A 22,245-nucleotide genomic window follows, 5' to 3' on the forward strand; every position below is an offset into this window, starting at 1 on the left:
TCCATGTGAATAGTCTCTCTTTTAATTAGCTCTCATCTGTGCTTGTGCACACACACGCATGCAGGCACGCAAAGCATATGCCGCCCTCTTGCAGATTAAGCCAGACAACTCCCAGACCTATCGGTGATTTCCACACTGACTAGAATTTGTACTTTTTCATGGGGGGAGTCTGGAAGCTAGCTTCCATTGTGTCATGTTTGACTTGGCTGGAGAAATAAATTTGGCAGTGCTAAAAAATGCCACACCTTTGTATTCTGAGTTTTTCCGCAGTCTTCTCGGTATTTTGGATTTTGAAACACTTTTCTTATTTTCCATTTGAGTGTTTCAGTCGTCGTTCTTCAGCATCCCACTGCTCTTTCTGCCTCAGGAAGGGACCACATCTCAGACGGTCTGTCCCGGTCCTGGCAAATTATTTAAAAAGTGGGTGATAGTTAAAGAGGAGAGGCTTGGAAATTCCACGGCATTGTCTCTTCACGGAACTCCTGATGGCATAATGACCAAGTACTGGAAATTACATTGCAACTTTACTCCAGGAAACTGTGTGCATCTAATTTTGGTGGATTAACTGTATCTTATTATCCCATACTTCTACACGGGAGGGCCAGGCAAAGGAAGTGTACAGTTGTGGAATCATAGAATAACAGAGCTAGAGAAACTGTATGCAGTCTTTATTACGTGTATGAACTTTCTGAAAATAAGTTATGTGAGAATGTGAGGTCGTTAGTCTTGTTCAAAGCTGTATCCTCAGCCCTAGTTGGGCTGTGGCATGTAGTAGGCACTCATTAAATTTCTGATCACGAATGAAAATGAGAGTACAAATCAGATTCTTAGAGGAGAGCAGGTCTCATGCACATTCTCACCTCCGGTTCATTTTCAGTAGGCTGAAATGTTAGTAGGCTAACACTTTCTCTGCCAAACAACCGATGATCTAAAAATGACTAAAGGTATTAAGGGAGTTCTGCTCCTTATTAACTCTGAGTTCCTTGTATGAATCCGCATGAATAACTCACGACGTCACTGTCTTGTAAATTTAGTTATTGGTATATTGGCTTTTCTTAAACTTCTGTCTTTGCCTCTCCGTTCTGCGCACTGAGCACCCCTTAAACACACACAACACCCCACACGCCGCACACCACACACCACACATCTGCCCCACCAGAGTGGCTGGCTGGGGCGGGGGGCGGGGGGGGGATGGTCTCTCGCCACCAGCTGGGCACCTACACTAAACAAACAAGGTCTTGTGAGGCCACCTAGTGGACTCTCTTCGTCACTGCAGTCCCTCGTCGCTTCTAGAAGAGCTGAGGGAAACTGCAGGCAGCCGCCGCTCTGAAGACCGCCCCTTCCTGAAGACGCCTGCGACCCGCGGTGGAAGGTGAGCCGGGCGAGAAGGGAGGGTGAGCGCGAGGGCGGGCTCAGCCCTGTCGCTGCCCCACTTCCGCTGGGCCGGGTGGCCGAAGGCTGCCGGCGTGAGGCCGGGTGGCCCTGTTAAAGACGAAGGAAGTGATGTCATGGCCGCCTCCTCTGAGCCGCCTTGGACCAGAGGGTTGGGGGTGGGGAGAGTGGACGAGCGCCAGGGCGAGACACACTGCCCTTGTCTCCCGAGGGAAGCCAGCCTTTGAGAGCTTTATTTAGCAGAGGTCCCTCGCCTCCGTTTTGAACTCTTCACTGGAGTCCTTGGCAGAATTGTCCCTTGGGTGGAGAAACTCCTGGTGGAGGACACAGAAAAGGAACGGCAGAATGGTGACCAGAGAAGGGGGCCAGCGGAAGCCAGCAGCCCCTGGGCAGTGGGGTTTGCGCGAGGAGGGGTTGGGACCACAGCGTCCAACGAGGCTCCCAGGAGGAGGCACTCTGGAACCTCCCCGCAGATCCCCGGTCCTCAGCGATCTCTGAGTTCCAAACCCCAGGGAGGAGGTGGCCCTGGGAGACAGAAGTAAAGGATCGGCCCTGACCGGACACCATTACCAACACCTCCTTCCAGTTTTATACACGGCTTGCAGGTGCTGAAATGGCAGTGCCATTGCGTGACATCGCCTTTCCTTTGCTAATTTTATGTGTTCACCTGCAAAAAAAAAAAAAAGAAAGAAAAAGAAAAAGAAAAAAAAGAAAGAAAGAAAAGAAAAAAAGCGTATCCAACGTGCACCACATTGGAAATTATCTTTAGCCCTGGTTCCTACCTTTACCCAGAACAGCTCTGTGTGAGCTTTTCTCCCGTGCCTGCAGATTCTGCCTTAGGTTTCCGGGCGCCCGGGTGGCTCAGTGGGTAAAGCCTCTGCCTTTGACTCAGGTCATGATCCCAGGCCCGCATCGGGCTCTCTGCTCAGCGGGGAGCCTGCTTCCTTCTCTCTCTCTCTCTCTCTGCCTACTTGTGATCTCTCTGTCAAATGAATAAATAAATAAAGCAGGCCTTAGGTTTCTCCCCTTAAACAGAAATTGTCCTCAAGCCTGCCATCCGTGCTTGTCTGCGCGCACTCCCATTGCCAGATGCGGGACGGGACTCTGGCCAGGGCTCTGGGATCGTGACTTGAACCCAAGGCAGACGGTTAACGGGCTGAGCCGCGCAGACGTCCCAATCTCAGCCACTTCTGTTTTTGTTTTTGTTTGATCCATATACAACACTACCTGCGGGGGTTAATAATTAAAAAATAAGCTTTGTTTTCTGGTTCTCTGGGCAGGTCTGTTTTCTACATAGTTGTATATTGCTTAGTCCTTTATATTATCGTAAGAATAACATCACATAATAAAAATATGTGATTTTTAAATTTTTTTTAAGATTTTATTTATTTATTTGACAGACAGAGATCACAAGCAGGCAGAGAGGCAGGCAGAGAGAGAAGAGGAAGCAGGCTTCCCATTGAGCAGAAAGCCGGATGCAGGGCTGGATCCCAGGATCCTGGGATCATGATCCGAGCTGAAGGCAGAGGCTTATAACCCACTGAACCACCCAGGCACCCCTAAAATGTTTTTTAAGTTTTTACTTAAATTCCAGTTAGTGAACACTGTGATATTACTTTCAGCTGTACAATTTAGTGACTCAACACTTAAATACAACACCTGGTGCTCATCACAACAACTGCCCTCCTTAATCCCCAACACCTATTTCACCATGCCCTCCACCCACCTTCCTTCTTGTAGCTATGTATTTGTTCTCTATGGTTAAGAGTCCATTTCTTTTTTTCTGTTTTGTTTTTAAAGATTTTTATTTATTTATTTGATAGAGAGAAACACAGCGAGAGAGGAACACAAGTAGGGGGAGTGGGAGAGGGAGAAGCAGGCTTCGTGCCAAGCAGGAAGCTGGATGTGGGGCTCAATTCCAGGACCCTGGGATCATGACCTGAGCCAAAGGCAGACGCCTAATGACTGAGCCACCCGGGCACCCGTAAGAGTCCATTTCTTAGGGCCCCTGGGTGACTCAGTCAGTTAAGTGTCTGCCTTGGCTCAGGTCATGATCCTGGGGTTCTGGGATTGAGGCCTGCTTCTCCCTCTACCCGTTCCCCTGCTTATTTTTTTTCTCTCTGTCAAATGAATAAATGAAATCTTTAAAATAAATAAATAAGAGCCTGTTTCTTGGCTTGCCTCTCTCTTTTTTCCCTATGATTATTTGTTTTGTTTCTTAAGTTCCCCATATGAGTGAAATCATATGGTATTTGTTTTACTCTGGTGGACTTATTTTGCTTAGCCTAATACTCTCTTGTTCAATCTATGTTGTTACAAATGGCAAGATGTCATTCTTTTTTATGGCTAAGTAATATTCCATTGCATATATATATACCAAATCTTTATTCATTTGTCAGTCGATGGACATTTGGGCTGTTTCCATAATTTGGCTATGGTAGATAATGCTGCTATAAACATGGAGGTACATGTATCCTTTTGAATTAGTAGTTCTGTATTCTTTGGGTAAATACCTAGTAGTGCAATTGCTGAGTGGAAGGGTAGTTCTATTTTTAATTTCCTGAGGAGCCTCCATACTGTTTTCCAATTCTGTTTTAGAACATGGTCTCTTTTGGGTAGCTATTCAGGAATTTTCTTCTCTCGATTCCCTTCTTTCTTTCAGTCTCTGCAGCTGCAGAGGACATGTGTCTGGAGGGTGGAACTTATGCATCACTCTGGTTTGGGGAGGAAAGCAGTGTCCAGCCCATCTTGACCCTCTGTCCACACCAGCTTCTGCTGAGGGGTAACTCTTCCTGCATGTCCCATTGTCCTGATGTGCCAAATGTCCACCATTAAACCCCCTTGCCTTTATTCTCATGGTCCAGACTCCATTTCTTTCAGTTCACTTTGGCTAACACTTTCTGCCAAACCACCAAGGTTCAGGGCCTCTTATCCATCCTTCTTGGTGGTCACAATAAGTTTCTGGCCTTTTCCCATTTTGCCGAGGTACCTATGGCTCTGCACAGCCACCCTAGGCTGTGGCTGCTCTGCTCTTCCAACACACCATTCTGGATGTGGTAATTCTCTGGGAGCCGTTGTCTTCCCTGGGACATTCTGAGAGGAGAGACATGTGTGCCCTCTACTATGACATCCCTGGTGATGTGCAAATTTCAATGACTGTGACTACAATAGAAAACAGAGTTCACATCGTGGCAAAGGACATGCACACAGCACAAGTGAAACAATGGCTTCATGAAACAATACTTAGCATGAATCCTCGCAGTGTACTTTGGTATTTTCTATTCCATTCCCTTTCATCTCTTTTAATGCCAGTTTTAACCCGGTCAATAAATCAATTTTATGATCCAAAAGTAAGTCTCAACCCGCAATTTGAAAAACACCATCCTCATAGTGGGTTTCTATTGTTCGCTTCCCCTGGGGGATTTGGCTCATGGAGTGGGCATTGGGCCCCAAACCAAAAATCAGGAAACAGTTCCACACACATTTTTGCTCCTTCTCAAAATGCACAGCTTTCGGAATAAAAGAAAGTCCTGTCTTTCAAGATGTTGTCTCTACTATGAGTTTAAAATAAATCCATTCAGACATTCAACAGACTTTTTATTCTCAGCTTTATCTACTCTCAGTCTGAGAACAATGTGTACAGAATATGACAGAGTGGTAGAGGAAATAATGAGTATAAAGAAGCACAAGGAAATAAAACCTCATTGAATATTTCCAAACATCCTGTGTTCTATTGGTAATATTAATAATAATAGCTAATAATGATTCAGTGCATATTATGGGTCAGGCACTATGCTTAGTATTTCACATTAATTATTTCAGTTAATCATTATAGCTTATCTATGATCTGGTACCATTATTATCCCCACTTTATAAAAAGGAAACAAAAATGAATCTAAATTTGACTCTGTTCCCTCCCTGCACACTTGAAAACTGTTATTCATGTTCATTTCTTTCTTTGTATTTACTCCTTCTCTATAAAATGAGGGAGGAGGACTAGACTGTATCTTTCAGTTCCAAAAGGGCTCAGCCACCTTGTCAAAGCATGGCTGCTTTCTACGCCTTTTGAAAAGTAATGGTCTTATGTGATTTTGACTTGTACATGATCCCTTCTGCTGCTTAGTCACTCCCCATCCAGGGCCCCCTAAACCCTTAAACTCAAGATTATCCACAACTTTTTCCCAAACTAAAAGGGACTGGGAATCCTTCCTAGTTCTTAGCAACCTGCAGGCCCTTTATAGAAATGACTGTAGTAATTTCTCTTTATTTTTTCTAAAACACACATCTATAAAAGGAAGAAAATGGTATTACAAACAAAAGACAATTGCAAACTAATATTTTTCCTAATTTGGTTAGTTTGTGTGTTCAGTAAATACATTTGTTGAATATTTATTGAATACATGGGTGCTATTCTTTTTCTTTTTTTAAAAGATGTATGTATTTATTTTAGAGAGAGCGAGAGAACAAGGGGTAGGGCAGAGGGAGAGAGAGAAGGAGGAGGGAAGCAGACCCCCAATGAGTGAGGAGTTCAGTATGGGGCTCCATCTCAGGACCATGAAATCATGACCTGAGCCGAAACCAAGAGTCAGATATGTAGCCAACTGAGCCACCCAGGCTCCCCTGTAGGCACTACTCCACATACTACTAGTGGTGAACAAGACAGATCAAACTCTTGCCCTTCTGGGCACCTGGGTGGCTCAGTTGGTTAAGCATCCAACTCTTGATTTCGGCTCAGGTCAAGATCTCAGGGTTGTGAGATCAAGCCCTTCATTGGGCTCCTCGCTGGGCATGGAACCTGTTTAAGATTTTCCCTCTCTCTGTTAAGATTTTCCCTCTCTCTCTGCCCCTATCCCTTTGAAACCCCTAACAAAAACTCTTGCTCTTGCGGAGTTTACATTCTAGAGGGGGCTGTCTTCAGGGGAGGGCAGACACTGATGGGCACTTTTCAACCTTCTTTTAAAAATCACACCTCCCAGTAAGAAATACTTTTTGCACAGCACTCAAGTACGTGCTTTCTCCCCCTGCCCTGCCCTACACAACAGAATCATAAGTATTATAGAACAGCACTTACTCTTCTTACATAAAAAAAGCTAAAAACATAAATTATTGTTATCAATACTTGAATGCAACATAGAAAAAAATTCCCAAGTAAGTAATGCAAATCAAGAGTTAGGCAAGATTTATTTCATGCAATGGAGTCCAGAACACACAAGGACAAATACTTTGTGCATAAACTCATGAGCCTCTTTCTGTCATTTTAGTCAATTTTAAAGGTTGAACATCCTTGATCATACAAATAGTTAGTTGATTGCCAGTGGTGATAATAGCAATGCATTCTTGTTACCTTTCAATGGAAATTCTTCTTTAATCTTACTTTAAAATAATATACATTTAATGTCTTGTGATCATCCTTTAGTGCAAATGAAGAACTCAGCAGCAATGATTCATTTGTCTTTTTAGGGCTCCAAGTTTGGGTGAATTATTGATTCAGAGTTTCAAAAAGAAAATGATTCTTTCATTGGAAAAATTTTTCATAATTTTGTAATTTCTCTTCTGGAAAATAATGATTGCAAATTTACAACTGAGGAGCCAAATATAACAATATCCCTAACTTTATTTCAGTCCCTGTCCTTACTAGTAATTTCTTCTTCAATGTGTCGCAACACTATTGGGAACAAATAGGAGCTAGGGTGATTGCTTTTAAGTCTTTCTTGCTGTAACAAAATGTCTTTTGGAATCCTGGGCGTTTGACTTGCTGAATTACATTGTTTTCTCCCTGTAGTTATAAATATAAGTTCATTAAAAATATCAGTATCATCAGTCAAATATACCAATTTAAAATCCCAAACATCATCTTCGAAAATGAGATTGTTTGCCAAATGAGATTGCTTTTCAACAAGAAAAATGTTATTGTCATTTCTGAGTTTATTCACTCTGCTTAATACTTCCCTTTAGGTCCCCTTAGGACAATCAATGGGCTTCAATAAGCTTCAGCATGACTGTCTGATTTGCACCAAATGAAACAAAACACATCAATATTCTGTTCAATGAGTTTTCTTTAATGAATTTAACAAATTTCACCATGTTTTTTTTCTAACACTTCCATGAAATTCAGCAGAATTATTTCTAGAGATGCTAAGTTGAATTCCTATTGATGCTGATTTCTAAGCACAAGTGTTTTTAGTAGCTTCTAACAGTATTTTAATAGCTTTGTTATGCTTTCTAGCCATATCTGCTGGCTCTGTCACTCATCATTCCTTGATATCTATGAGGCATTTTTCCAGTTTTGTAAATATAGCTGATCCAGTGTGTGTGAGGTTAAATTTAAACACACACACACGCGCGCGCGCGTGCGCACACACATGCCCCTTGTCATCTTGCAAAAACTAGAAAAGTTGAATAATTCACAGAATTCATCCATACTCTTTCCGGGATGGATCACAAGTTCTATACTGGATTTTAACCACATGGGAAGCACGGCTTTAGAAGTTTCTGCAGTAGCACAGATTTAACTAGAAATAGTATTCTACCAAAGAGTTGTATATTTTACTCGCTAGTTTAGCATTAAAAATCATAGATATCAAATCTAGTCATAGTAGATGAGTAATTTTTCAACATCTGGATGAGCCATTCCCTCTTTTGCTGAGCAATATGCAACTAAATCTCATTAGCAGTCTGTAGAACTACTGAGAAATTGTGCCAGTAATTTTTTGTCCAAAATGTTTGAGGGGCTTGTTGACAAGTCCATTGTGCTGTGTTTCCCAGTGTCTGACTGATTTTAAAGGTATCATTACAAAATAAATGACAAAATGACAAATATTGGTATTTGTCACTTTTGTGAGATTTTACACAATGAAAAACATTTTATTTTTTATTATTATTATTTTTTAAGTAGGCTCTATGTCCAGTGTGGAGCCCAAGGTGAGACTCCTTCTTAAAACTGAAAACCCTGAGATAAAGACCTGTTCTGAGATCAAGGGTCAGACCCCTAATTGACACCATGCAGATACCCCGGAAAAAAAAACATTTCAAATATTCTTCTTTATAACGTCTTGCATCCTCTTTTTAGCATGCTCCTCCAGTGAAGCTGAACCTTACCATTTTCTCACCATTGTTGCTATTTATAGTTCTAAATATCTGGAGGTCGAACTTAGGCATCCCTCTAATTTTCATTTCATCATCCTTTTCTAACAGTAAGAAGTCGCCTGAAAGGAGAATTCATGCTAATTTCATGAAATGTACATTTAATACAAACCTGAAACATATCTTACTTGTCAATGTCTTTACAGAAGAAAATGCTTTACAATGAAGTGATTAATATTACTGTAAAATAGAAACTCTGTTAGTTGTCCTGTAACGGTAACAGTCAACTTCACATCGTATACCAGAAAATCAAATGAGAGTTTTTTAGAAGATAGAATTTTATCGTATTAGTCAGCTAATATTTGTCATAGCCTTCCATTATCTTTCTCAGTTCTCTTCCCTAATTGGATGCAGTATTTCTGACAAAGTTCACAATTCTTTTTTTTTTTAATGAGTTTTACTTTTTTTTTTTTTTTTAGAGTTTTATTTATTTATTTGACAGAGAGAGACACAGCAAGAGAGGGAACACAAGCAGGGGGAGTGCGAGAGGGAGAAGCAAGCTTCTTATGGATCAGGGAGCCTGATGTGGGGCATGGTCCCAGGATTCTGGGACCATGACCTGAGCCAAAGGCTTAGCTTTGCTTAGCTAGACTGAGCCACCCAGGTGCCCCAAAGTTCACAATTCTTAATAAAAATCCAGTGGTATGTTTTCCTATTTTCTTAAAAAATTTTTTTTCTTTTAAAGATTTTATTTATTTACTTGACAGAGATCACAAGTAGACAGAGAGGCAGGCAGGGGAGGGGGGGAAGCAGGCTCCCTGCCAAACAGAGAGCGTGATGCGGGGCTCGATCCCCGGACCCCGGGACCATGACCTGACCCGAAGGCAGAGGCTTTAACCCACTGAGCCACCCAGGTGCCCCTTCTTTTTTTTTTTTTTTTTTTTTATAAAAAAAAAAAAAGATTTTATTTATTTATTTGAGAGGGGAGAGAGGGAGTGCACAAGTGGGGGGAGGAGCAGCAGGAGATGGAGCAGGGAGCTCCCACTGAGCAGGGAGCCTGACATGGGGCTTGATTCCAGGATCCTGGGATCATGACCTGAGCAGAAGGCAGATGCTTAACTGACTTGAGCCAAACAGGCACCCTCTCTCCTATTTTCTATTCTGTCCTATCATATTCTATTCTCTATTCTCCTCTACTCTGTTACATTTTGTTTAAAAAAAAATTAAGTCTGGTGTAACCCATTAGCTATAGTTTACAATCTACTAATATATTATGTGTTGCAAGTAGTCTGAATAATGCTGACTTAGATAATAAATATGTTAAAAAAAAACGAGAAGTTCAGAGAGTTGTAGTGTTATAGAAAAACATAAAAAAAATAACGCGATGAAATGGAAAGTGTCTGGGCAGGGGTTAATTTTCCCAAGGTGATCAGGGAAGTCTTCTTGGAGAAGGTGACATTGAACTGTGTCTGCCTTGTTTAGCCTACTAATATGACTGCATTCTTGAGTATATATGGGTAGTTTGAACTGTATGCTTTCAAATGTGCTTATTATTTGCTAGTTGTTTTGTATGTACTTGGTGAATCCTCAGCTAGGCTGCAACTTCCTGCAAGACAAGTCTTTTTTTTTTTTTAATTAAAAAAAATATATCTCCTAATATTTGGTTTTGTGCTATGCATCAAGTAGATGTTGGACATATAAATGCGAGTTCAGTGTTGATTACTGAGGATCACCGTGAACCAGCACCAACATCCTTGTAGGTGGAACAGATGAGAGCCTGTGCCCAGTGGTGAGGGTTAGGAAGGCCCTTAATGCTTCTGAAGCACTCTACATTATTGCCTGTGCCTGAAACTTCATGAGTAGAAATTCTGTCCTTTATCTTGAAGACTTCATCAGTTAAGTCTTAACAGCTATTTGTGTCTCCGTTCAATGGTTATTATTGCTATAGCTAAGTCATCATCGAATGTATAAAGAAGAGCTGGTCTGGTTAATCCTTCCTAAGCACCAGCCCCACAGTGGGGAGAGTGGCTGCCAGGTGCTCAGGGCCATCTTTCTAGACAGAAAGCCCTGTTGAGATGCTCAGGCCCCTTGAACTTAAGAGGACCAGAGAGAAAACATGCCCAGTGCAGGTACCTGATTAATAATTTGGGGTTAAAATAATGTCATAAAGAGTGACTGACCATTACTTACCCACCTTTACATACTAGTTTTGATATATTTGTTCTTAAAGAAATATAATACCAAGGCACAAATTAGTTTTCTTTTTTAAACCTCAATCATCAGTAATTTTGGTCAATGTGCTTTAGCCACGCTTTTCTTCTTAACTCCTGGAGGATATTCTCTGGCTTCAGAGAAGGCTTCCAAGGGAAGGCAGCTCTGACTTTCTTGTCCCAGGCCTAACTGCTCCAGGTTCAAGTCAGGACACCCCAGAACCCTTATACTTCTTTTCTAAGACAGGTACAGATCTTTGAAAGCTGGACAGTTCTGCCTGTGTGAAGCATTGAAGGGTGGGGAGAATCCTCCCCTCTTTTCTCCCTTCTTCTAAATAACCCCAACTTTTCTCCTGGTGTTTCAACCCAGACAACACCCCCACTCTAAACTCTGGCCTTTGAAAGATGTGTAGGCTTTTCAACAAATGGTGTTGAGAAAAGGAATAAATTTGGGCCCTTACCTTATGTCATATACAAAGATTAACTCAAAATCGACTTACAACTAAACTTAAGGACTAAAACTACAAAACTCTTAGGACAAGCATAAGAGAAAACTTTATCACACTAGATTTGGCAATGATTTCTTGGATATGACACCAAAGCCACAGGAAAACACAGGAAAAAGAACAGATAACTTGGACTTCATCAAAACGAAAAACTTCTTTGCATCAAAGGATACAATCAACAGAGTAAAGGGGCAACCCATGGAAAAGGAGAAAATATTTGTAAGTCATTTATCTGATAAGGGGTTAATATCTTGAATATATGAAGAACTATAGTTCAACAACAAAAAGACAAACAATTTGATTTAAAAATGAGCAAGAGGGGGCGCCTAGGTGGCTCAGTGGGTTAAAGCCTCTGCCCTCGGCTTGGCTCATGATCCCAGGGTCCTGGGATCGAGCCCCGCATGGGGCTCTCTGCTCAGCGGGGAGCCTGCTTCCCCCTCTCTCTGCCTGCCTCTATGCCTACTTGTGATCTCTCTCTCTGTCAAATAAATAAACAAAATCTTAAAAAAAAAATGAGCAAGAGACTTGGATAGACATTTCTCCAAAGAAGATAGGTAACTGGTCAATAAGCACAGAAAAGATAATCAACATCACTAATTATTAGAGAAATGCAAATCAAAACCACAGTGAGGTATTATCTCACACCTATTAGGAGGATTGCTGTCAAAAAAAACACACAAAACCCAAAATAACAGCACTGGTGAAGATGTGGGGAAATTGGAACCCTTGTGCTGTGTTGGTGGGAATGTAAAATGGTGCCCTTGCTATGGAAAACAGCACGATGATTCATCGAAAAATTAAAAATAGAATTACCGTATGATCCAGAAATTCTGCTTCTGGGTATATAGCTAAAAGAATTGGAAGCACAGTCACCAAAAAGAGTTATTTGTATACCTGTGTTCATAGAAGCGTTATTTATGATAGCCATAAGGTAGAAAGAACCCAAGTGTCCATCTACAGATGAACGGATAAAAATGTGATATATATGTACAGTGGAATATCATTCAACCTAAAAAGGAAGGAAATTCTGACACAGGCTCTAATAAGGCTAAGCCTTGAGGGCATTGTGCAAAGTGAAATAAGCTGTTCACAAAAGGACAAACGCTGTATGATTCCATGTATATGAGGTACCTAGAAAAGTCAAATACATAGAGACAGAAAGTAGAATGGTGGTTGCCAGGGGCTGAGGGTAGTAGAGAGTTATTATTTAATGGGTGCAGAATTTCAGTGTTGCAAGATGAAGAGTCTGGAGTTTCATGACACTGTGAATGAACTTAACACGACTGAACTGTGCCTTTACAAATGGTTAAGACTGGAGGCGCCTGGGTGGCTTAGTGGTTTTAACATTTGACTCTTGGTTTTGGCTTTGATTGTGATCTCAGGGTCTTGAGATCAGGCTCCGAGTTCAGTGGGGAGTCTGCTGAGATGCTCTCTCTCACTCACCCTTTATGTCCCTCCCCCAGACCCCACATGCATGTGTAAGCTCATGTGCTCTCTCTCTAAAACAAAATAAATCTTAAAAAAAAAAATGGTTAAGATGGTAAACGTTATATGTGTATTTTACTACTACAAAAAAGGTCTATGCTGTTACATTTGTCCTCTTTCAGAATGTAATCTGATGGGAGAAAAATCTAAGGCCTCATATGATTTGCTGAATTTTAAGAAATGTTTAAGTCACTTTAATTACCATATACTTACGTGACTGATTAAGTTGATGAATTCAACATTGGACTAAGAATTTGCTAAGGATAGTTTCTAGGTTAACAGATAACATGCAAAGTTTGTTAAGGTGTTTATATTTAGGGAAAATGTTTTAAGGAGATTTTAATATTTAGAAAGTCTCAGCATTAAGTATATGATTATGCAAAAGTGAGATTCTAGAGTTCCTAAAACTAGCTTTATGGAAAGAAAACGTTTTTTGTTTTTTCAGGGGTAACACATTAATTTTCTATTATAAAGTTAATTTGTGTTTAATAAAAATGTGGAAAAACTAAAAATAAAGCTAGTCCCACCACCCAAATTTAATTTTATTTCCTTTTCAATCATTTCCCGTTATTTTTCCACACACAAGTTTTAAAAAGATATAGTTTGTCATATCACATATGAATAGTATCCATTATTTTATTTTATTATTAATATTTTTAAAGATTTTTATTTATTTATTTGACAGAGATCACAAGTAGGCAGAGAGGCAGAGAGAGAGAGAGAGGGAGGAGGAAGCAGGCTCCCCGCTGAGCAGGGAGCCCAATGCAGGGCTCGATTCCAGGACCTGAAATGGGATCATGACCTGAGCTGAAGGCAGAGGCTTTAACCCACTGAGCCACCCAGGCACCCCCACTTTGCACTTCTTTAAGCTTTCTGCAGTATGTTTCCTAATTGTGTATCCCAACAGTTTTTTTATTGGATTCTTTATTTACGCGTCTTACTCACCTGCAGCTGGCTTCTAAGTTTTCTTATTTAATCCATATATAATAATAAGTAACAACTTTGCATTATAGTGCCTGCAAGTACTTTTCCTAGTCTATTGCTTCTCTTTACATTTTGGCTATTTTTATTTAATTGATGTTTCTAATGTACCTATGACTATAACTGCCTTTATTTTTGTATGCGTTTTCAGGTGACTGTTGTTTGTGTAGAAAGGGGTTAAGTGTAAAGGACAGTGAACATACATTATTGTCTACTAGTGTCATTTAGAAATAAGGTAGGAACTGTTATCTCATTCCTGTCCCCAAGTCTGCCACTACCTGAGTTGAGTTGTTATTCTGTCACTCCCTCTGTGAGGCTGAGGGTTCCCAGATAAAATACAGGTTGCCCAATTAATTTTAATTTCAGTCAAGCAACTAATACTTTTTTAAAGTATAAGTATATCCTAAATATTGCACGGGCCATACTAATATCTCAAAAGTATTGGTTATTCATCTGAAATTCAATTTCAATTGGGCAGACTGTATTTTTATTTGATACATCTGGCACTTCTACTTGGAGCTAGTTTATTAACACCTGCTTACCTAACACCATCTTGTACAAGGCAGTGGGAGTGGGGGGTGGTGGTGAGAGCTGAAAGAGAAGACAGTTCCTGTTCTCAGAGTTTATGCTCTGGTTTCCTCGGAGAAATTTGCATTCAGAAAGATAATCTCCTGGACTATTCTTTGGTTTGAAGAGGGATTCAGATGCCTCGTTTTTTTTGTTTGTTTTTAAGATTTTATTTATTTGACAAAGAGAGATCACAAGTAGGCAGAGAGGCAGACACACAGAGAGAAGGAAGCAGGCTCCCTGCAGAGCAGAGAGCCCGATGCGGGGGTCCATCCCAGGACCTTGAGATCATGACCTGAGCCGAAGGCAGAGGCTTTAACCCCCTGAGCCATCCATGCGCCCCTCAGATGCCTCTTGTTTTAAAGCCAGGTGATGCTCTGGCTCAGGTAGGTCTGTGGAACTCTGGCAGGCTCTGTCCTCTGATTAACAGCGCTCAGCCGAAGTCACGTCTACTCTTTACAACCCATTCTAAATCACTGGTATACATTTTGCGGTGGTGATCATCTCTGTAAATGGCTTTACGGGTAACGTTCATCCCATTCGGTCTCCACTCTTAACTCTCGAGGCAAGCAGGGAAGCTTATTTCCGCTTGACTGAGGAGGGCCGGGAGGATTCCAGGGGCTAAGTTCATACCGCAAGCCGGTCAAGCAGCCCGTCCGCAAAGCCCGCCTTCCTTTCACCCCACCAAGCTACCTCCTCCCGCCTGCTGAGCGTCCATGGGGACTACTGGGCTGGGTTTAGAGCCCCCTGGAGTTTCAGGTGACTTCCGCTCGGAACATGCGGGGCAGCCCCGGGCCCGCAACTAGCAAACGGATGGGGCAGACGCCGCCGGGCGGACAAACCCGCAGCCCCCTTGCGGGCGAGCGAGGAAGACCGGGGGGAGCCGAGGGGGGGGCCGCCCGCCCGCCGGCCAGAACCCCATACACCCGGCGCCCAGATGCCGGCTGCCCGGCTCCCGGAGCGCCGCGCGTTTCCGAGCCGGGCCGCCTGGAGCCGGGGGCGCGCGGGCGCAGCGGCGGGGGCGCGCTCCGAGCACGCGCGCGGGGCTGGTTTTCCAACTGCCGCTCCCGGGGAAGAGGGCGGCTTCCCGGGAAGCCGGCCGCCGCAGCCGCCGGGACTCGGAAGTGCCGAGAGGGTTGTTGGGGACTCGTGGCGCGCGTGAACACCGCGGTCGCTGCCCGGGACAGCCCGGAGGTTGGTAGCCGGGGCCCGTAGCGGGTCCCGGGGAGGTTACGTGCTGACTTTCGTGGTGTGCTCGCTGGAGAACCAGAAATGCTCCAGGCTTTTTCCGTTTCCCACCCCGGTTCCTGCGTGCGGGCACGGGGGCGGGGCAGAGGAGGCGCCCCGTCCCGCCGTGGAGACAAAGGCGGCGTGGGCCGTGCGCCTCGGGCCACGCCGGGCTCCTGGCGCGGTGGCCTGGCTCCCGGCGCGGTGGCCGGGCTCCCGCAGGCCGGGCGGAGTCCGCGCACGCCCCAGCCAGCGGCCTCTCCCTGGGGTTGGTCCCTAGTTTCCGCTGGTCCCCCAGGCAGTGTTGGACGTGCGCCGGTCCTACTGCTGTGGCTCCAGTGACCCCCGAAGTTAGAGATTTATTTTGGTTTCTACTCTTCAGACTCAGGTGCGGTCTTCAAAGTCTAGCCTGCAGGTGGCACCGGTCTTTACGTAGAAAGGCAGCCCCCCCCCCCCCCCCGGGCAGTCCGGGTATTGGGGTGGCCTTGGTGTTAAGAAATGTGCTGCTTCCTTGGTTCATGGCTTTTGGATCAGAGCTGTCCTACTGGGGGATTGGTGTCCTTGGTTTGCATTTTCTGGGGGTTAGACTCACCGTGTCTGTCTCTTTCTGTGTTGTATTCCTCATTCATGCATTCACTCTCAGAGCTAGGCACTTAGGCCCTATCAAGGGCTTACTTAAGTGCCATGGGTACAGGAGACGAGAGCGAAGGCTTCACTGAGGGGGCGGTTTTTATGCTGGAATTTGAACAACCAAGTACAGTCTCCCCCCCGCCCCTCCCGCCGCTTCCATTCTTCATGCTCCATCTTTCCTATAATTCTTATCCCTTTTTTCTCTGTGGCAGTCCGTAATTGTGATTAGTATAGAACAAGGACAGTTAGTTCTGACCTGAAAGATTCAACTAATATTAACAAGGCCGATGTGCTTGTCAGGTGCCGTGAACCCATTGTACCTAAATTACAATCATAAAGGATGGTAGGTAGTGTTACTCCTTTTCACGGCAGAAGAGAGGAGATGCCAAAGGCACAAACTAGTAGATTTCAGGGCTGAGTATTACACTCCCTTTTCTGGATCAAAGCCTGTGTTGTATCTATTATTTATTTTGCTCCCTCCTTGGGAAGCAGGTTAGATAGACTAACTTAGGGTCAAGGCTGAGTCTCCAAGGGACCAGTCATCATTGTGGGAGGCTAGATGTTGGTAGTAACTCTGTAGGTAACATCAAAAACTAGCCAGCCCAGGCCTTACTTATCTGAGTGTTTCCTGCTTGCAGCTCAGGGCCTGGTCAAGGGAAGATGCTCCTTAATTTTTGCTTTGGAGTTCCTTCCCTTGGGTGAAATCCTTAATTCCTTGTAAGATTTTTAGTTGTGTGTTCGTGTGCATGTGTGTGTGTGTGTATGTGTACACACACACAAATGGACCTCTTTGGAGTCTGGGGAGGCCAATTTTTAGAAGGCATTATTTAATAGAGTTACAACTTACATTGAAACAGTTATCAGAATAGTGTAACAAACCCCCACATTTGTGACAAGAGTATTTTGTGTTTATTAATGCACTAAGTAACAAAATTCAGCTGTATCAAATAACTCATAATTTCGAAGTAGTGATGCCCACATAAATAATATTTCCCGATATTTGCAATAACTGCACTGTGTAATGAAAGTATCTGATTTCTATTGGTGACAAAGCTGCCAGAACTCCTTCTAATATGGTTTGTTGTCATATTTATAAGAATCCTGCAGTTGTTTTAGAAGTTCATGAAAATAAAGCTGTGTGAGTGAATTTATAGGTTTATGGCCTCCTGAATTCTACCTATGGATGTCTTGGAGGTGGTGGGGTGGGTATCTGAGGTTACAAGCCCTACTTAGTGGTTGTTTTTCTTCTGGTTTTCTTCTGAGTATTTGCTGGACACCCTAGAGCGTTACAAATACCCATTTCTTTCTCTTTCAGTTCGTGTCTCCTTTTACTCAGGTTCAGTTATTTCTAGTGATAAGAGCTGTTGAGAGGGAATTGTTGAATTGTTTATATACTTGCTCTGCTCCTGTGGATAATTCTGCTGGAGAATATTCTTGTGTTAGTGGCTATGTGTCACATAGTGCAGGAGAAATTTTTTTTTTTTTTTTTTTGAGAGTGCCTGTGAACCTTAATGGAGTATGGTATTACTAGTTCCAGAGAAGAAAAAAGGTGTTCTCACTATATATCCCCAAAACTTTTTAAAAGATTTTAAGATGTTATTGTGAACAATTCTGGTAATATGTTGGAAAGTTCAGATGAAATGGATACTTGAAAAAAAAACAAACCCTTAACTAAGACATAACTAGAAAAGCAAAATAGTCCTGTATCTATTAAAGAAATTAAATTTGTTGTTAAAATCCTTTCCAAAGCAAAATTTCCAAACCCACATGATTTCATAAGGGAAATAGTCCAAGCATTTAAAAAACTGAAAAAGGAAACACTCCTTGGCAGCTTTTATGAGGCCAGCATAATCTTGTTATTAAAGCGTGATGAGGAAGAAATTTACAAGAAAATTCCAGGTCATAGTCTCACACAAAAGATGCAGAAGTCTTAATGATGTATTGGTAAATCATCTAACAGTCTATAAAAAGGAGACTAAACCATGACCAATTTGAACTTACTCTAGGAAGGGAAACTTTGGCTAACATCAGAAAGTCAAATGTAATTTAACTACATACACATAAAGGAGAAAAATTATTTGACAAACTTGAACAACGATTCATGATAAAAACTTTTTGCCAGCTAAAACATTAATGAGAAAAATTAAAGATTTAAACAACGGAGAGTATATCATTGGTCTGCAAATGAGTCTATAGATTTAGCACAGTCCCAATCACAATTCTAGCAGATGTCTTCTCAAGAATAGAAGTTGATAGCCAGTTCTGAAGTTTATTTGGAAATTCTAGATAATCTAAGAAAAAGCAAATTTGGATGTCTAGATCAATACATAATATGCTCAAGTGGTATTGGCACTATGCTAGACAGACCATGGAACTGAGTAGTGAATCCATAATCAGACTTACATCACACGTATGTGTGGTTTGTGACAAAAGTGACACCTCAGTGCACTGGAGAAACTACAACCTTTTCAGTTAATGATGCTGGGCCAACTGGATCTCCATTGGACAAAATGAATCTTGGTCATCTACCTCATCCCATATGCAAATAGTAATTAAGATATATCACATACCTAAATGTGAAAGCTGAAATAATAAAGCTTCTGGAAGAAAGCAAAGTAAAATATCTTTATTACCTAGGGACAGTCAAGAGTTTGTGAGATAGGACGCAAAAAGCAACCAATTATAAAGGAACAAGATTGGTAAGAGCTTCTGTTCATTTAAAGATTCCATAAGGAGAGTGGGAAGTAAGCTACAGAATGATGGAGATATTTGTAATTACATATATCCAATATAGAACTCCTACCCACAATGTAGAAACAGCTTCTGCAAATCATTAGGGAAAAAAAATAGACACCCCAGTAGAAAAATGGGCAAGTCACTTCCCAAAGGAAGATATCCAAATTCTTAAGCACATGAAAAGATGGTTAACCTCATTAGTAATTAGGAAAATGCAAATTAAAATGAGAATGCATTATCATTATATGCTCACCAGAGTGAGGACTAAGTATATACAGGCTTCCCCCGCTATCCGAAAGCAGAGCGTTCCTGTGAAATCTTTCATAAGCTGAAATGTGAAGCAAAGGAGGAATTACCATTAATTTATATGGAAAAATTTTGAGCATTCCAGACCTCCAAAATAATCCCTCTTAAGCTTTTCTGATACCTTAGGATACATCTCGCTGGTGGATGCACAGAATAAATGAAGGCCAAGCACAGATGTTACAGGCAGAGTTCAGAGCTCTGGTGACGTGATGCTGAGACCCTCAGGGTAGTAGTTCCCTGGGAAGGAACCCAGGGCCACTCTTGCTGCTGGGGGTGTGTGTTCCCTCTGTAAGTGCTGGCTGCAAAACAAACATGGAGTGCCATTGTCTCCTCTTGCCTTTTTCTGTAAAAGTGGAAATCTTTGTATTTCTTTTGGTTAACAAAAATAGCTACTAATGTAGGTCGTTTGTAAAAGCAAAGTGGTATAACCTGACCTTTCAGAAAGTGGGGGATACCTGTCCTAGTTGGGTTGTGGACAAACTGGAACTCTCATACTTGCTGCTGGGTATAAAACTTGGTGCAACTGTCCTGGAAATTGTTTGGTGTATCATTTACTATAGCTGGACATCTATTATCTCCTATGACCCAGCTACTCCATTCTTGGATAAACACAGCAGACATGTGGGTACTGAAAGACATGTCAAAGAATGTACAGAACACTGTTATTCAAAATGGCCTCAAGTTGTAAACAACCCATATGTTCATCAGTAGTGGAATGGACAACTGTATAGTTTATACAAATGGACTGCTCTTCAGTAATGAGAATGAGAATAGATTGTGGATGAACCTCGCATGGAGCTGAACAAAAGGAAGGTAGAAACAGCAGAGTAGGTTCAAAAACAGGCCCAATGGAATAAGATGATAGAAATCAGGCCAGGGGAATTTTGAGGCATTTAATTTTTTTTTTAAAGATTTTTAAAATTTATTCATTTGACAGAGAGGGAGAGAGATCACAAGTAGGCAGAGAGGCAGGCGGGGTGGGGGGAAGCAGGCTCTCCGCTGAGCGGAGAGCCCCACGTGGGGCTGGATCCCAGGACCCTGAGATCATGACCTGAGCCAAAAGCAGAGGCTTAACCCACTGAGCCACCCAGGCGCCCTGAGGCATTTAAGTTTTAATCTGAGTGGCAATGAATCTGCTTTTTGAAAATCTTAATTTTTAAATTTTTAACTAATTTTAAAAATTAGTTTAAATTAATTTTAGGTACATTTTAATGCAAAGTTTACTTAAAGTAGTATATATAAAATATTTGGTTCATTCACATGCCCCTAATCTGGGGAGTGTAAGATATAGTTGGCATGATTCCTGGTGATTAAAAAGGCTTAAAGTAGGTTAAGAATTTTCATGAGAGGGGCGCCTGGGTGGCTCAGTGGGTTGGAGCCTCTGCCTTCGGCTCGGGTCATGATCCCAGGGTCCTGGGATCGAGCCCCGCATGGGGCTTTCTGCTCGGCGGGGAGCCTGCTTCCTCCTCTCTCTGCCTGCTTCTCTGCGATCTCCGTCTGTCAAATAAATAAATAAAATCTTTAAAAAAAAAAAAAAAAAAAGAATTTTCATGAGAGACCGTATAATAGCACATTAGTACCTTTTGTGAATTAGGGACTTAAAAAATTGACTCCTTTCCGGCACTCTTTAACAACAGAGATCTGGCTTAATGGCAGTTCGTATAAAAAGACCTAGAGCTTTGTTTGATATTTAGACTGTTATCAGTGCGAGGTGGAAGCCAAAAAAATGCCAAGGTGCAAACTGAACACAAAATTTTGTTTTAGATTTAATTTTCTTACAATTTAAGTTTTATAACAGTTGAATTAAAAACATTCTGATTTTTTTTTTAATGTAAATCCTTTCTGTTAGATACTTTCCTCCCACCAGGCATGTGTGGCATGTTAGTTTCCTATTGTTTCTGTAACAAATTACTACAAACGTAATGGCTTAAAGCAGAAGTTTATTATCACTTCTGAAGGTCAGAAGTCCAAAATGTGTAGGCAGGGCTGCACTCCTTCTTGGAGGCTCTAGGGCAGACTCTTTTGTTGTTGCCTTTTGATGCTGCCTCCATGTCTTTGCTTGTGAGCCCTTCCTTCATCTTCAGAGCACATTACGATAACCTCTGCTTCCATTATCCCACCTTCTCTGTCCCAGACCCTCCCAGAAGGGCCCTTGCGATTGCACTGGGCCTAAGTGGATGGTCAGTGCTAATGTCCCCATCTTTAACTTAATGACAAATGCAAAAAATCCCTTTGTTTTGTAAGGAACTATATTTATAGGCTAGGAATTAACACATGGACATTTCTTTTTTTTTTTTTTTTTAAAGATTTTATTCATTTGCCAGAGAGAGAGAGAGAGAGAGAGAGAGAACACACAAGCAGGCAGAGAAGCAGGCAGAGAGGCAGGCAGAGGCAGTGAGAGAAGCAGGCTCCCTGCCGAGCAAGGAGCCCGATGCGGGACTCGATCCCAGGAGGCTGGGATCACGACCTGAGACAAAGGCAGAGGCTTTAACCCACTGAGCCACCTAGGCGTCCCAACACATGGACATTTCTGGGAGAACCCATTTGAGGGCTTTCCCAGACGGGATTTTATATTTTGCTTCACAAATAAGTTTCCTGAATCTCACTAGGAGCTCACTGATACTTGCTGAATGAAGAACTGGATCTAGATTTCTTTATTTAAAAGTATAGTTAATGGAAGAATAGAAGTGATGGTCTTGCCCTACTCTCTGCTACATTTGGAGTTTTAGGTTCAGATCTAGACACCTGTACTATACAGAGACAACTGATGAATGGTAAAGGGTCTAGGAACTAAGTCACTGAAGAAATGGTTGAAGGAATCATGAATGTCTGTCCTGGAAGAAGGTTTGGGATGGAGTGTGTGGCATTAGTTATCTTTAAATATTTGAAGAAGTATTATTGGAGAGAACAATTAAGCCTTTTAAGTATAATATCAGTAACATTAAAAACAGAAAGAATTACATTTTAGAACAGAACCCAAGGCACTGTTCTACCACTTTGTAAGTTCATCTGATCCTTACAGCAATTGCTGTTAACTCTGTTTTATTTTTTAAGATTTTATTTATTTATTTGACAGAGAGAGATTACAAGTAGACAGGCAGGCAGAGAGAGAGGGGGAAGCA

General features: G+C 42.1%; 1 protein-coding gene across 2 annotated transcripts in view; it reads left to right on the top strand.

The window, feature by feature from the left end:
• The first annotated feature begins 1,313 nt into the window (after nucleotides 1–1,313).
• Nucleotides 1,314–22,245, top strand: part of HHAT (hedgehog acyltransferase) — a 329,885-nt gene continuing 308,953 nt past the window's right edge. Inside the window, exon 1 of one of the 2 annotated variants that reach the window (XM_080824654.1) lies at nucleotides 1,314–1,372. The gene's annotated coding sequence lies outside the window, so the exon portion shown is untranslated. Of the gene's footprint in view, nucleotides 1,373–15,235; nucleotides 15,419–22,245 lie in introns of those variants that run through there. The other variant, XM_080824653.1, reaches the window with a different exon arrangement.

Source organism: Martes martes (genome assembly GCF_963455335.1).
Source record: "Martes martes genome assembly, chromosome: 15".
Taxonomy (NCBI): domain Eukaryota; kingdom Metazoa; phylum Chordata; class Mammalia; order Carnivora; family Mustelidae; genus Martes; species Martes martes.